The sequence below is a fragment of the Panthera tigris genome, chromosome B1 (assembly GCF_018350195.1).
Source record: "Panthera tigris isolate Pti1 chromosome B1, P.tigris_Pti1_mat1.1, whole genome shotgun sequence".
Taxonomy (NCBI): Eukaryota; Metazoa; Chordata; class Mammalia; order Carnivora; family Felidae; genus Panthera; species Panthera tigris.
Genome location: NC_056663.1, coordinates 11,949,646 through 11,965,000, shown reverse-complemented (window position 1 = coordinate 11,965,000; position 15,355 = coordinate 11,949,646).

Genomic DNA, 15,355 nt, shown 5'->3' with positions numbered 1-15,355 from the left:
TCTATTACTTATTTTTAAGTAATAATTAAAATTTAATTAAATTTAATTGTTTTAAATAATTTTTAAAATTAATTAAAAGGATTAAAAATAATCCTTTTAAGGATGCAGGATCTTGAAATGTACTATTGAAACATTTTATAAAGGAATAATTTGAAAGAATTCTCTCCCTCTTTTTCCCTAAAAAGTTTTACATCATGTCCACTATTCTCAAAAAATGCATGTGTGTGTGTGTGTGTGTGTGTGTGTGTGTGTGTATATATGCATACGTATATATACATGTACATATACACATACGTACATATGTATATATATACATAGAGAGATTTATCACAAAACAAGATGCAGTATGATTTAAAACACTGACATTGCAAAATTAGCCACTTCTAATGGATTCTTAATTAGGAATGCAATGCATTTTAATGACATAAATGCCAGATTTATTGTCTCAAATACAATTGTGGCTGATTTATTGCATGCAAAACTATGCTGAACACTATATAATATCGAAATAATTCAATTTAGAATATGCACATGTTATAGTTTTGTAGTTGAAGTAGAAACTTCACTAGTCATGATGCAAAAGCCATTAAGTAGCTATTGTCCAGCGTCCTCAAGCAATGAAAATGGAAACAGTTTCAAATTTTCAATTATTGATTTATCTCTATAAATCAGTAAAGCATTGTACTCCGAGGTATGTTACTTTCAATACTAACACGTGGTCTTATTATATAATTAAATTGAAAAAAATGCGTTGTATGTTTGTATTTTTGATACATCCTTGTATAATTACAAACTATTTATATACATGACATTATAAATATTTTTCTCTTACAAACGATGTTCTGATATTCCAACTAATTTAACGTCAACTGTAGAGACAAAATTAGGTACCATTTGATAAAACATCACAAACTGGAACAAGAGATATTTCCTTCTCTGCTGGGTTGGCCATAGTTAAGATTAATGAGACATCACATTCTAGATTAAACCAAAATCCTGGATGAGAGTTTTATCTAAAATTTACATTAAAAACTTTAAATGTTTATTTTTCTCAGTAATTCTGTGATGAAGGAGGGGGAAAAAGAAGACAAAGAAGACAAAGCAGGCAAGGCTGGAAAGGTCTCAGAAATCCTAATTTAGAGGCTAAAATGAAAGGTATCCTTTAACTGATAGCTAAACAGTAAGTTAAACTTATTCCATGAAACAGCTTCACAGCCACTCAAACATACAAAACCTGATCATCTATTCCCCAAGAATCGTTCCTATTCACATTGCCTTCCCACAGTTCAATGATATTTACAGTATCTCCTTTATTTACATTTTCATATTTGAGAAAATACCATAGGTCTACTATACCACTAGCTATAAATGCTGGACTTGCCAAATACATTCTATGTAGCTTAGTGGATTTTTTTTTAAACCAGAATCGTATTTAAAGCAAATTCAACATCAAATTACAAGCCAGAATGATCAACTCTTGCTCATAACAAATCCACTCTTCCTGCCCATCAGCACTATGTGCTATGACACAGAAGCTTTGCAGTCAATGGATTTGAACTAGAGAAGACAGTATAATACCTAAGAGAACATTCTGGAGGGGAGGGGGAGCTGAGAGATGAATTTAAGAGAAGGCACTGAAGTGCTATAAAGCACAAATTCAAATAGGACATGGCAGAGCTATGAACTGTTAGCCATCAACCATGGCAGTCAACCCACTGCTCTCTGAACTGGGGTAGAAATCTCCCAAATAGAGTCACAAATGGTTATAGGTCTTGAAATTTTGACTGCAGTAGTGATAAGCACTGAGGAGGAGTAAAAAGAACTGTAAGGCACATTAGGTCAGCATAACAGTGTTTCTAGAAACAGCACTTACATATTGGGAGTCTAAAGAAAAAGAAACTTGATTTCATGTATGAATGTTTGCTCATCACTTTAATTCTATAAACTGCTAATTATCACTAACTCCGTAACCTACCAAAATGATCAATGTGAATTACTTCATGCTCCTTGAAAATATGATGTAGTGACAGTAATTCTGTGATGGGAATTAACTTGAAATAAACATTCATGCTAGATCATACATATCCTTAGGTCATTAAAGAAAGGCACTCATTTGTTGAAACCCGCCTCATTTTGTTTCTTAAAAAAAAAAAAAAAACAGATGCAAAATACTTATACAAATAATCCTATAGTGAAGTAATGTAATTTCACAGCATTAAGTAGTTTAGAGTTAAAAAAAACAAGTTGTTCAATGGAAATGGAGTATTAAGGAATGTATTTTAGGGGCGCCTGGGTGGCTCAGTTGGTTAAGTGTTTGACTCTTGATTTTGGATCAGGTCATGATCTCACAGTTCATGAGTTCAAGCTCCGCATCAGGCTCTGTGCTGAAAGTGTGGAGCCTGCTTGGGATTCTCTCTCTCTCTCTCTTTCCCTACCCTACTTGCTCTCTCTCTCAAAATACACAGACTTAAAAATACTTTTAAAAAGGCACATATTTTAACAAGTTAAGAGCCCTTGATTCAGATTTTGTAAACTAAGAAATGTCAGTGTAGCACTCTTAAGTTATTTCAGCTCAGTAAACATTTATTGAAACACTAATAGTTGCCAGGCACTACACTAGGCCATGAGGGTGTGAAAATAAATCATATATCAGGTTACCTGATTCTAAACATCATTCTGAATCATTCTAATAACTTAGTATATTTTTTTATTTCAATGAAATATACCCCTCCCATAAATATATTGAAATATTCAACAACTGAAGGGTGCCTGAGTGGCTCGGTTAAGCCTCCAACTCTTGATTTCAGCTCAGTTCATGATCTCAAGGTTCATGAGACTGAGCTCCACGTTGGCAGTGCAGGGTCTGCTTGGGATTCTCTCTCTGTCTCTCTGCCCCTTCCTTGCTTTTACGTGTGCATGCACACGCACAGTCTACCAAAATAAATATATAAACTTTTAAAAAGTTGAATTCAAAGCTAAACTACAAACATACCTAAGCGTACCCATGTATATTCATACTCATAACTCTGCATATGTTCACCTGGTTGTAAATGATTTGCAGGATGCATGAAGACATATAAAGATCATCCAGTCATTTGAACCAAGGCCTTTCTCCCGCTCCATTTATCTTCATTAAGGTTTCTATACTTGAAATTTTTTTTTTAATTTTTTTTCAACGTTTTTTATTTATTTTTGGGACAGAGAGAGACAGAGCATGAACGGGGGAGGGGCAGAGAGAGAGGGAGACACAGAATCGGAAACAGGCTCCAGGCTCCGAGCCATCAGCCCAGAGCCCGACGCGGGGCTCGAACTCACGGACCGCGAGATCGTGACCTGGCTGAAGTCGGACGCTCCACTGACTGCGCCACCCAGGCGCCCCTCTATACTTGATATTTTAAAGGATTATCAGAAATGGTTATTGGGTCTCCAGTGTTAGAAACAGGAGGAGATGACGTGTTATAGGTAGTCCATCATGGAGAATAAACATGAGGGAGATACAAAGAAAACAGTGAGGGATTCCAAGGGAAGCTAAATCCATTCTGTGATGCCCAGGTCTCTTACCTTCCTTAGGTCCATTTCCTTCTTGGCTTACCTCTTCCTACTGGGAGACAGCACAATTTGAGTCCTGCTCGAACTTACCATTTGTGTGATCTTGGGCAATGTATTTATTTATCCTTCTACTTTCTGTTGTCTTACCTTACAGCCTATGTTGCATTCTCTTTTTCATATTGTTGTTGAAAGCCACCGTATTCTGCCAGACACTTGTTCTTGTGTTTACTTTTTTATTCATTTATCTCTGGCAAACTGTGATAGCACATTCGTTTACTAAACGAATACATGAACTTCATGGAGAAAAAAAAAAAAGCCTGTAAGATGCTAACAGAAGATACTTTCTTCAAAGACCCGCACAGGTCTTTCAGGAAACCATCAAGAAGGTTATTAGCACAAAGCAGAGACACATCTCTTGGTCCTGTCAGCCCATCCTATAGCAAATGATGGAGAGTACAACACAACAAAGCAAAAAACAGTCACCCTGTGAAAGCATATGCTAGAAGTTTGAAGTCAAAATCTTTGTGATCTTCTAAAATGTCTGAGAGTCTAGCTCTTGAACGGTGGCCTGCTTTGCTTTATTCCTTATACTTACATAGTTAATGACTCAGAAATTTTAAAACAGGTCCCTTAATATGGGGTCCTTATGGCTTTCTAGAATAGTAAAATAACGGAAGTCCTTATGTAGGCATAATATTCTCTTGCTGGTATTAAATACAAGTAAAGAAGGTCTTCTTACACAATATTGGAAGCATTATCATGTTACACTACAGCTGATTTTACTGCCCCAAGGTCAAAAATAGAGAATATATGGGCTCCTACCTAATATTAATACACTAACGCTATTTTTTGGATAACCCATTGTCACAGACTTCAAGCTCAAAATAAAAGCATTAAGTTTAATTATAAATAAATAAATAAATAAATAAGATTAAAAATTACTTGTATGATTTGCTTGCATATATAGATATAGAAGGATTATTGCTTTATAAATACCTATGAATTTCTCACCTGAGAGACAATGACTACTGAGGGCAAGGGTTTTTTGCCTTGTCAAATGCCAATGTCAAACGACATTGCTGGTGGTAGCACCCAAACCATCATTGGCTGTTAGAAATGTAGCCCTCCGGGGGTGCCTGAATGACTCAGCTGGTTAAGCATCCAACTTCAGCTCAGGTCATGATCTCGCGGTCTTTGAGGAGCCCCACATTGGGCTCTCTGCTGACACTTCAGAGCCGGGAGCCTGGAGCCTGCTTCTGATTCTGTTTCTGCCTCTCTCTCTGCCTCTGCCCTGCTCATGCTCTGTCTCTGTGTTTCTCTCAAAAGTAAATAAACATTAAAAAAAAAGAAAGAAGTGTAGTCCTCCAAAGTTAATGGATTCATGTCAAAATGAACAAGTAATCATGAAAATACTTAGCAACACTGTATCATTCACTGATTACTTTACATGGCTTATACTAATTCTAGAGACAGTGATAACTGCTATGTATTTTGTCACCCTCAAAATTTCTCTGTTGAAGCCCTAACCCCCATGTGAAGGTATCTGGAGATGGGGTCTTTAGGAAATAATTAGCTCATGAAGGTTCAGGCTTCTTGAAGGTATTAGTGCTGTTATAAGAAGAAACAGGAGAAGGGTGCCTTGGTGGCTCAGTCAGTTAAGCATCTGACTTTGGCTCAGGTCATGATTTCACGATTTGTGGGTTTGAGCCCCACATCGGGCTCTGTGCTGACATCTTACAGCCTGGAGCCTGCTTCAGATTCTATGTCCCTCTTCTTGCTCTGACCCTCTCCCACTCATTCTCTGTCTCTCTGTCAAGAATAAACATTACAAAAATTGAAAAAAAAAACAAAAAGAAACAGGAGAGATTTTTCTCATTCTCCCATGTGAGACACATCAAGAAGACTGCTGTCTGAGAGCCGGGAAGGAGGTTTCACCAGGAACCAGATTGGATCTTAGACTCCCCACCCTCTAGAATTGTGACAAATAAATGACTATGGTTTAAGTGACCCAGTCTAAGGTATTTTGTTAGAGTAGCCCAAGCAGACTAAGATACACACCTAGCAGAACCCAGAAAGAATGACTCATTTGTTGAGGATGCAATTGTTGAAGCTTACATCTTAACATATGCTTCAAAGGAGGGGGATAGAGATTATCACAGTTGGTCCCGAGTATTCCACAATGAAAGACTGACATACAGAGAAATAGTGAGGGAGCCTCTCAAAAAATAAATAAAGGCAATATGATTATGTGAGTATGTGTGTGTGTGTGTGTGTGTATATATATATATATATACACACACACACACACACACATATATACACACATAATATATATGTATATACACATATGTATATTATATACATATATACACACATATTGTATATATATAATATACACACACCTGCATATATATGTGTGACATCTCCTTTGATTTTTAGGAAGTGATGTTCTAGGAGGAGAAAAAAACATATAAAGTCAAATTTTATATCCTACTCCAAAGAAAAAGAATGAGTTAATAAGAATGTAAAATAGATTTGGATTAATGATATAAATACAAATATGTACATATTTAAATAAAAATGATACAGGATTTCATTAATTGAATGTAAGATATAAAATACACAATAGTATTTTAATTGGGCATTAGACTGCCCCCTATTAACCATCCATGTCTAGTTTTTGGTTTTCCATTTTGGTGCTCTAAAATTTACATTGTCCAATGTGCCAGGTATATTTGTTATCCACAGATATCCTAAGAATGAACTTATTTTCAGGATGATAAATCCTGATATATTTCAGGATGTTATACTTAGAGTGAGAATTAGGATCTTATTTTCTTAGGTATCGCAAAGACTGAAAAAACATTATTTATGTTCTTTTGAATCATGGGATGTCCTTTGAACCTTTTTTTTTTTTTTTTTAGAATACTGCCAAGTTCTGAATTGGAAAATAAGTTTCTTACTTAGAATACTAGAGCTCACAGGCAATGTGCACATGAGATGCACAGCTTCCTGAGACAGGAGAATGTGCCATATAATAGTAGAGCGTTTTATCACGTGGGACACATTTGCCTTAAACTTATGGGAAAATATCCTAAAAAGGAGGAGTCTGGAATCCTAGAACTTGGGGCTTTTGAGGTTCTGACAGCCAGTAATATATATGTTCATCAAATAAAGAAGGGGTTTTCTTTTTTTAATCTGCAAAATTAATACTGTCAATAGGCAAGCCATTAAAGAAAAAGATTTCTAAAGAAAAGTGGTTCTAACAGTGAGAGTCTGAAGGTCACACCTTGGAGTATTGTTAAATGCTGAAATATGAAGTTCATTTCTTCACCAAATGAAATAATACATGCAGCTCTAATTTTATTTTCAAGAATAATTGGGGTGTAAATATAGGTAAGGAGAGTTGGCGACAGATTCAGCATCTTAGGGAAATGTCACTTTCACTTGGTTTGACTAATGTCCCTAGTCAAGCCAGAGAAGCATTAATTTTAAACTATCACTATTAAAAAGACAGCGCAACAGTGGGAAAATAACAGTTGTTCCCACAGTCTCTTTGGAAATGCATTTGTAATATAGAGGGCAAGTATGAATTCAATCCAAAGACATCAAACCTCAATGGACAGGAATAAAATCTTATGTTTCGATTTGGTGAAAATAACATATTTTGCCGCATATAAGTATATGCATATTTTTTTCATCATGGGAATTGGAAAACGGCAATTGCAAACACTTATACAGAGTTTACTGCTTTACAGTCTGCAATGGCAAAACTATCTTTGGGAGTGAATAAACCGGGGCGTACAGAAATATTTTAGATAAAATTTGAACAATTTCATACACATATACATGGCATTATCACCTCCAAGGTAAAATTGGTTTTGCAAATTTTCCATAGGTACACAGTCAAAATAGTTATAGTTGATATTTATCATCGTTGCATACGTCTTCAACATAATTGTAAAGGAATGCAACATAGCTATGTTTACCTTGGTTTCTTTAGAAAATCCTATTTCTCCACCAGCATTAATTTTTATAAAATATTTAATAATCAACTATTAATCATTTAAATAGTTTGTGTAAATGTTAGAAATATTGATGAACAAATGCCAGATAATCCTGTGAATCTTTAAAAGATACCAGACTTCTGATTTATACTTTAACCCATTCACTTTGAAGTTTTACATTACTAGGAAGATATTCTACTGCACAAGGTTCAATTTAGACCAATGTCTACCTAAATCTTTTAAGAATGAGCACTTTTTCATCACTACCCGATCCCTCTATTGATGTACTCCCTCCCAAGTATTCATTTACGAAGCTTCTTGATTTCTATCTAATCTCTTAATCTACTCCCTCTGTAAATATCATCCAAACAAGCACTACTGTTATGCTTGTTTCTACTCATTAGGCAAATATTCATTTAATGTGACAGGGAACACAAAGACACATGTAACATGTTCCAGTTTTGAAAGGGCTTATAGTGGGACACCTGGGTGGCTCAGTCGGTTAAGCGTTCTTCAGCTCAGGTCATGATCTCACAGCTCGTGAGTTAGAGCCCCGCGTCGGGCTCTGTGCTGACAGCTCAGAGCCTGGAGTCTGTTTTGGATTCTGTGACTCCCTCCCTCCCTCCCCCCCCTCCCCCCCTCCCCTGCTCATGCTCTGTCTCTCTCAGTCTCTCAAAAAATAAACGTTATTATTATTTGTTTAAAAGGGCTTATAGTTCAATGTAGAACATTTAGGCAGTATACTATACCAATGACAGAGATACACACTTTATTTCTCCCATTTCATGAAGTGACTTTTCATTTTGGTGTTTTCTTTGTATACATTTTTTTCAGGTTGATTTAGTTTATTTTTACTTTTGTTCACTTATTTGGGGTGTCAAATTAAAGAAAAATAATTGCCAAGACTCTCCAGAAGCTTATTTCTTCATTTTTTTCCCTAGAAGTTGGACTATTTCAGGTCTTACATTCAAGCTTTTCATCTTTTTGAGTTGGTTTTTGTTAAGTTTTAATTTGTGATCTAACATATGATCTAGCCTGGAGAATGGTTCATGTGCACTTGAGAAGAATGTGTGTTTTGCTGCTATTGAATGGAATGTTCTATACCTATCTACTAGGTCCATTTGGTCTAAAGTAGAGGCCAGGTCCAATGTTTCTTTATTGATTTTCTGCCTGGATGATCTAATTATTATTAGAGTATTGAAGTCCTCTATTATTTTATTCTACTTCTCCTTTCAGATCAGTTAAAATTTTGCTTTCTACATTGTAAGTGCTCTGACACTTTGCCACATATATATTTACTACTGTTATTTCATTTTGATGGATTGCCCTCTTTATCATTATATAATCACTTCCTGGTCTCTTATTACACTTGTTGACTTAAAGTCAATTTTGTTTAAGTAGAGCTACCTCTGTTCTCTTTTAGTTTCCATTTGCATGGAATATCTTTTTCTGTCCATTCACTTTCATTCAGTGTGTGTCTTTAAAGTTGAAGTGAATCTTTTCACATGAGTGTGTGTGTGTGTGTGTGTGTGTGTGTGTGTGCGTGCACGCGCGAGTATATCTCCATTCATCCCTTCTGTATTTCTTGGAGAATTTATTGTCATCTATTTACATTTAAAGTAACTACTGATAGGGAATCCTTACTACTGCAATTTGTTAACTGTTTTCTGGGTGTTTTGTAGATCCTTTCTTCCTGTCTTGCAATCTTGATCTTCCTTTGGTATTTGCAGGGGGTCTGCAGTGGAGAAGGCTGCGGCAGCTGCGCTGGCCGTTGAATTCTTCAGCAGCAAATAGTAGTGGTGTCGTCTATGGAGCAGCATGTTGGGGTCCATGAGGGAGTCCTCAGTGATGAAAGCCGTGAGGTGGGGGGGGGGTCCATAGTGTCCACAAGGGAAGCTGTGGTCATCACTAACAAACGCTGCTAGAGTAATCTTGAAAGCAGCCACTGGGATCTTTGGTCACTCTTCCATGGCTGATACTGGTAGCTTTGTCCTTTTTCTTGTTCCTTAAGTCTCCAGATGTCTCAGATATGCTAGTCTCTGAAACTGAAATGGGTCTTTCAAGCAGTGCCCTATAAGCCTGGCATATCTGTTCCCCTTTTCCCAGTGAAGGAAGTCTCCTGGGCTGATGAGTTCCTTCTTGCTTCTGAGCAGCACTGGGTGGGCATGGGATGATACAGGCAAAAAAACAAACAAACCTCATCCTACCCTTTTGGGGTAGTTGTTCTACCCCAAAAGTTATTTGTTTTGTGCTCCTCTGTGTTGCTGAAGCTTCTTCAGTGGACTCCTGAGCTCTCCGAGAGCTACTTCTGTTCATAAAAAAAGTGTCTAAAAATTGTTCTTCACTGGGAGGGCTGAGGCTGGTGTCCCCCACGATGTTATCTTGCAGGTGTCACTGGCGTTGAGATGCCAGTCTATTCAAATGAACTCTCAAAGTATGACAAAATAAGACATCCAAAAGGTAGAGTTATTAGTTTCTAATTCCTGAAAGGGATATGAGCTGATGTCAATGAACTGAGGTGAAACAGATCATGTAACTTTGAAAAGAAAAATGGCAAGCTCATCATCCAAGTCAAGAGTTCATTTTTAATGTTCTTCCCAACTCCTTCCTGGTTAATTCAGATGCTATATTAAAGTAGGAGGGGTAGGCTGTTTTGCTTTCTCAAGCTTTTGCATTTCAAATTACCACATGGGGTCACTAGTTAGGATTTGCATAAGCTGGTTCCCCAAAGAAAGCCAGGCACCTAGTAAAATGGGATCTTCCTTCAGGCTAGAGGTGCTGGTTGGAAAGACTCTTTTTTAGAAGTGAGATTGTCTGCGTCTGCCTAGATCACTGGAACAGTTGGACCTTGTTTTCTCCACTGGAGGACTAAGTCTTGAAAAAAAAAAAAAGACTACATTTACATGAGGACTTTCAATCAGCAACATTAGAGGAACATAAATGGATTAGAAATGTCTTTTATGCCTTAAATCTCAGTTCCTTTCAGTCATTTTGTATTCCCATTTTAAGTGTGTGCCATTTTAATGCCATCTCATTGTGCCCTACAAAAACTCTGCTTCATTATTTCCTTCTTTTTTTTTTTTTTTTTTTTTTCTTTTAGGATAATGTGAGTGACTGGAGACAGGAAAGGGTTCTTTCAAAACTGGTATTTAATGACATTAGTTCTCAACCTCAGTATCTTAAAAGAAAGGGTAGCATAATGCCTTTTCAGAAATGAAATAAAAGAGATAATTGCAACAGTAAAAAGATGTTTCCTGTGTAATATGCTAGTGAAAATGAAGATCGAATTTAAAAAGTCATGCAAGTGAAAATGAAGATCGAATTTAAAAAGTCATGCACTAAGAAGAGAAAGAGATAGAAATGGCACCACAAGTAGGTCCAACAAATAGTGTAGACAACATTTTGACTGAGTGGTTTCCCTGTGTCTATATGCTGACTTAAGTGTCAGGAGAACCCCAACCCTATTTAGAATACACAGTGTGCATTTCCCTCATCTTGTAACTATTTGAGGTAGCAGGTTGATAGAATCTCAGTAATTTTAACACAACCAGTTAGCGAGCACACTTTTCTCTATGCCCTGTCACAGGTAAGTCAATGCCTGCACTGGCATTCAGGTCCAGAGCACCTCTAAATTCCTGACCTTTCTAACAGAATTGTCTAAATGAGTACACAGCTTTAGAACCTTTAGTTGGATCCAACAAGATCAGATTTTCATGACCATCAGGACAACACTTGTCACAAACCATGTGTCAGATAGTAAGTATTCCACAGGTTTACATGCGATTACCTCATTGATTCCTACAGCAACTCTGTGATAAAGGTACAAATCTTACCCCATTTTACAGGCAAAAGAAAATGAAGCAAAGAAGGTAAATGAGAGGGCCCATGATCACCCATTTAGCCAATGGCAGAGACAAGATGCAAATTCAGGCAGTCTAGCCCTAGGGCCTGTGTCTTCCCCATTCCTCTCTGCTCTAGTGACTAGACCAGAAGCGCCCTCTTCCAGGATAAAATCATCTTGCCCACCTGCAGCAGAACGGAGCTCAGGAATTTTTACAAGATCCTCCAGAAGATTCTACACTGATTCGAATTGTCCCATTAGTTGTTATGATGAGTGTTGGGGTGGGGGGGGGGTGGAAAGCAACAAGGACTAAAGTGGGGAGCCATGTGTTAGTATTTAGGGAGACAACAAAGACTGCTCCTGTCACTACTCATAACTGTTTCCCCTCAATTTAAGATGTATTACCGTTCAATTTGGCCATGAAGAAAAAAAACAAACCTTCTTTGTATTTTTTTTTCTTTACCTCCTTAACTACCAAAATGTAACCTTAAAAAACTGCAGACACATATACACACATTTACTTTATTAAGTTTTCTCTGTTCTTCCTTTAAAATTATGTAGAACTCGAAGTACAATTTGGTGAAGAGATATACTGGTATGTCTGTAACTGCCAAGAGTTGTAGCTCTTATTTTATTTAAAAAAAATTAAGTTTATTTATTTTGAGAGAGGGAGAGAGAGAGAGAGAGAGAAGGGAGAGACAGAGAAAGAGGGACAGAGAGAATGCCAAACAGGCTCTGCACCATCAGTGCGGAGCCCGATGTCGGTCTCGAATTCACGAGCCATAAGATCATGACCTGAGCCGAAGCCGGACACTTAACTGACTGAGCCACCCAGGTGTCCCAAGAGTTTTAGCTTTGAAAAGTGAAAATTATTTGCTTACACCTGCTGAATGCTGTTTTTCTAGGGATATTTGCATGGATTTATTCATTATTCATTTATTCATTTATTTTTATGTTAATTTCTAAACAGAGGTAGCATTCAGGTGAAAGGGGAAGAAAAGATTTCATTTGATGGTTAATGTAATCATCTGAATACCAGCCTAGTTTTTTTGTTTGTTTTGGATGTCCTCTCCACATATATTTTGCTACACGTTCAGGGAAAAAAAAATATTTGGAGGAAAATAAAACAACTCAATTCAGGCATAGTTATATTGTAAGGACACAGTTCCAACAGCAATTAAAATATATTACCCTGAAAATGATGTTTTATACACAGGCATGATTGGATCAACTGTTGATAGGCATCACAATTTTTAAAAAGGCAGAAGACAGATTTCATTTTTGTTAACTGTCTATATGGTCATGGCACTTGCTTAGCTAAGTATACTGACAAGATTTATACTACAGTGATTTATACGGCATATCTTGATATTGCTCCCATACTATTTAATTTTACTGCTTCTTTTTACTCTGATGCAATATCAGTTCAATAGGTAAAAAGTTAAGAGAAACTTCCAAAAGGAAAAAAAAAACACAGAAGATAGTTCTTACTAGCAAATCTATGATAAAGATATTGATGATGATTGTAGCAGTCGTCATTTATTACGTTTCACTATAGTAGTTAGCTATTTAGATACTCCCTTATTCAATATCCCTAACAAACCTAGGGATTCGGTAAAAGTATCCATTTTTACCGTTGAAGAAAATGAAGTTTAAAATGAGTAAGTCATTAGCAAAGATGGCCTGGTAAAGGAGTAGTCCAATCAGAATTCAAATCCAGTTCTTTCTAATGCTAAAGGCCTTGCTCTTTACTGTCACAAACTACCATCCATAATTTAAATTTCATGATATTAATTTCTCTAAAATGAACTTTTAAAAAATAAAAATCACACCAAATGATAAATGAAAGATATAAGGCTTTCATGGAAAACAAGGTTACTAGATTATTTCCCACTGAGCCTCGTAGCACAAATATGGTACCCAAACTGCATTCTGTCTTTCTATATAGAATATAGGCCCTGTAAAAATTCAATTTGAGATCGCAATTTGTTACAAAACTTAAATGTTTTCCAACATGCAAGGGATTATGGCTGCAAAACCTAGAGGCGTGTCTATCCTATTTTCTATGTGCTCTTGGTCTGACATCAATTGCCATGGATACTCAGTTAATGTTTAAATCAATCATCTCATTAAGATTTTATATTATTCATTAAAAAAACCATCTGCATTGTTCAGAGACAATATATTTCTTGCAATGTAATTTTTATTTTCACCAAATATAGTGGGATGGATTTAAGAGAGAGGACTTTGGTTTTATTTGACAGTTCCACAGGAACTGTCTACTTCTATGGAACACTGCTGCTGGTTGGCCAAAGGTTTTCAGAGCTTAGGATGCAGAATTCTTAGACTTCATTCAAGCTTGCTGTACTTTTTAGCTACTGGCACTGAACCATATACATCTTTGCAATTCATTCCATTCTTTTCCCCCAAAAGGCATATATAAGCAAAATATTCTAATAAATCCAAGAAATATGCAGAAGGAGGGCAATGTCAGGTTAATCAGAGCCATGTCAATGTCAGCATGCAAAATATCCATAGTTAATGGAAAAGAAAGAAATTGGCAAAAAAATGCACACTGGTTTTAGCTGTCAAGGGCAACTGGGACTTTATTTTCCATGAATATATAGTGTTTGAAAAAGAGAATGCAGGGGCGCCTGGGTGGCTCAGTCGGTTAAGCATCCGACTTCGGCTCAGGTCATGATCTCGCGGTCCGTGAGTTCGAGCCCCGAGTCAGGCTCTGTGCTGACTGCTCAGAGCCTGGAGCCTGTTTCAGATTCTTTGTCTCCCTCTTTCTCTGACCCTCCCCCGTTCATGCTGTCTCTCCGTCTCAAAAATAAATAAACGTTGAGAAAATATATTTAAAAAAATAAATAAAAAATAAAAAGAGAATGCAAATATAAACAGTCATATAATAGAAATTTCAGTCATCATGAAGTCTTAATTTTGACTAGTGATTTCTGTTTCTAAAATCATTTGAACAAGTCTCCATCAATATTCATGAAGAGTTTAAAATTTAAAGGAATAATTATTGTATCTATAAACTATTTCAGGAGAATACATATCATGATAAACAAAGAAATATTAGTATTCATCCTCTTTCCAACTTTTTTTTTTTTTTTAATTCTAGAAAGGAAATAAAGACCTTGACCTACCTGAATAATTGTTGAACCCAGGGATCAATGTTAATCAATGACTACAGAATTATCTCCCTTCCTTAAAGGGTAATTTGTTTCCCATGTAGTTTAAGAAAAGGAATTATGGCAGTTTACAAAAAGTACACAAACTACAGCAAACTAGAAATAGGTGAGATAAATAAAATAGGGGTGATAAGTTAAGGCTAATAGTAAATACTCCAAAGGTAAGAATCCCTAACTGTGATTAATGCTGAAAAATGCATTATAGAATAAATAATATAGAAAGAGTTTAGAAAACTCCAATTTTCATTGTAATATTCTTTCCAGAATTTCCCCTATTTGGTAACAGAGTCAAATACAGGAAAATCTTGGTTTGCAAGCCTAATTCGTTCCAAAAACGTGCTTGTAATCTAAAGCACTTGTATATCAAAATGAATTCCCCACTAATAACGGAAACTCAGATGATTCATTCCACAACCCAAAAATATTCACATAAAAATGATGACAATACTGTAATATAATACAAAATTATAAAGAAAATACAAAATATAAAGAAAAATAAACAAATGAACCTGCACTTTCCTTTGAAAACTTTCATGGCTTGTGTGAGAGAGAAAAGAGAGAGGAGGGTTATTGTGTAGGATGACTTTCACTATCACTAATGGAATCACTGCTATCTGGTGAACCAATGGAACCTTTTTCTGCATGGGGGCCACTGCATATGCTCACACAGATGTTGACTATAGTCCAGTATTAATAAACTCTTGTCATAGACTGTATTTCACGTAACTAGAATTAAGGAGGCAGAAGAAAGGGTCTATACC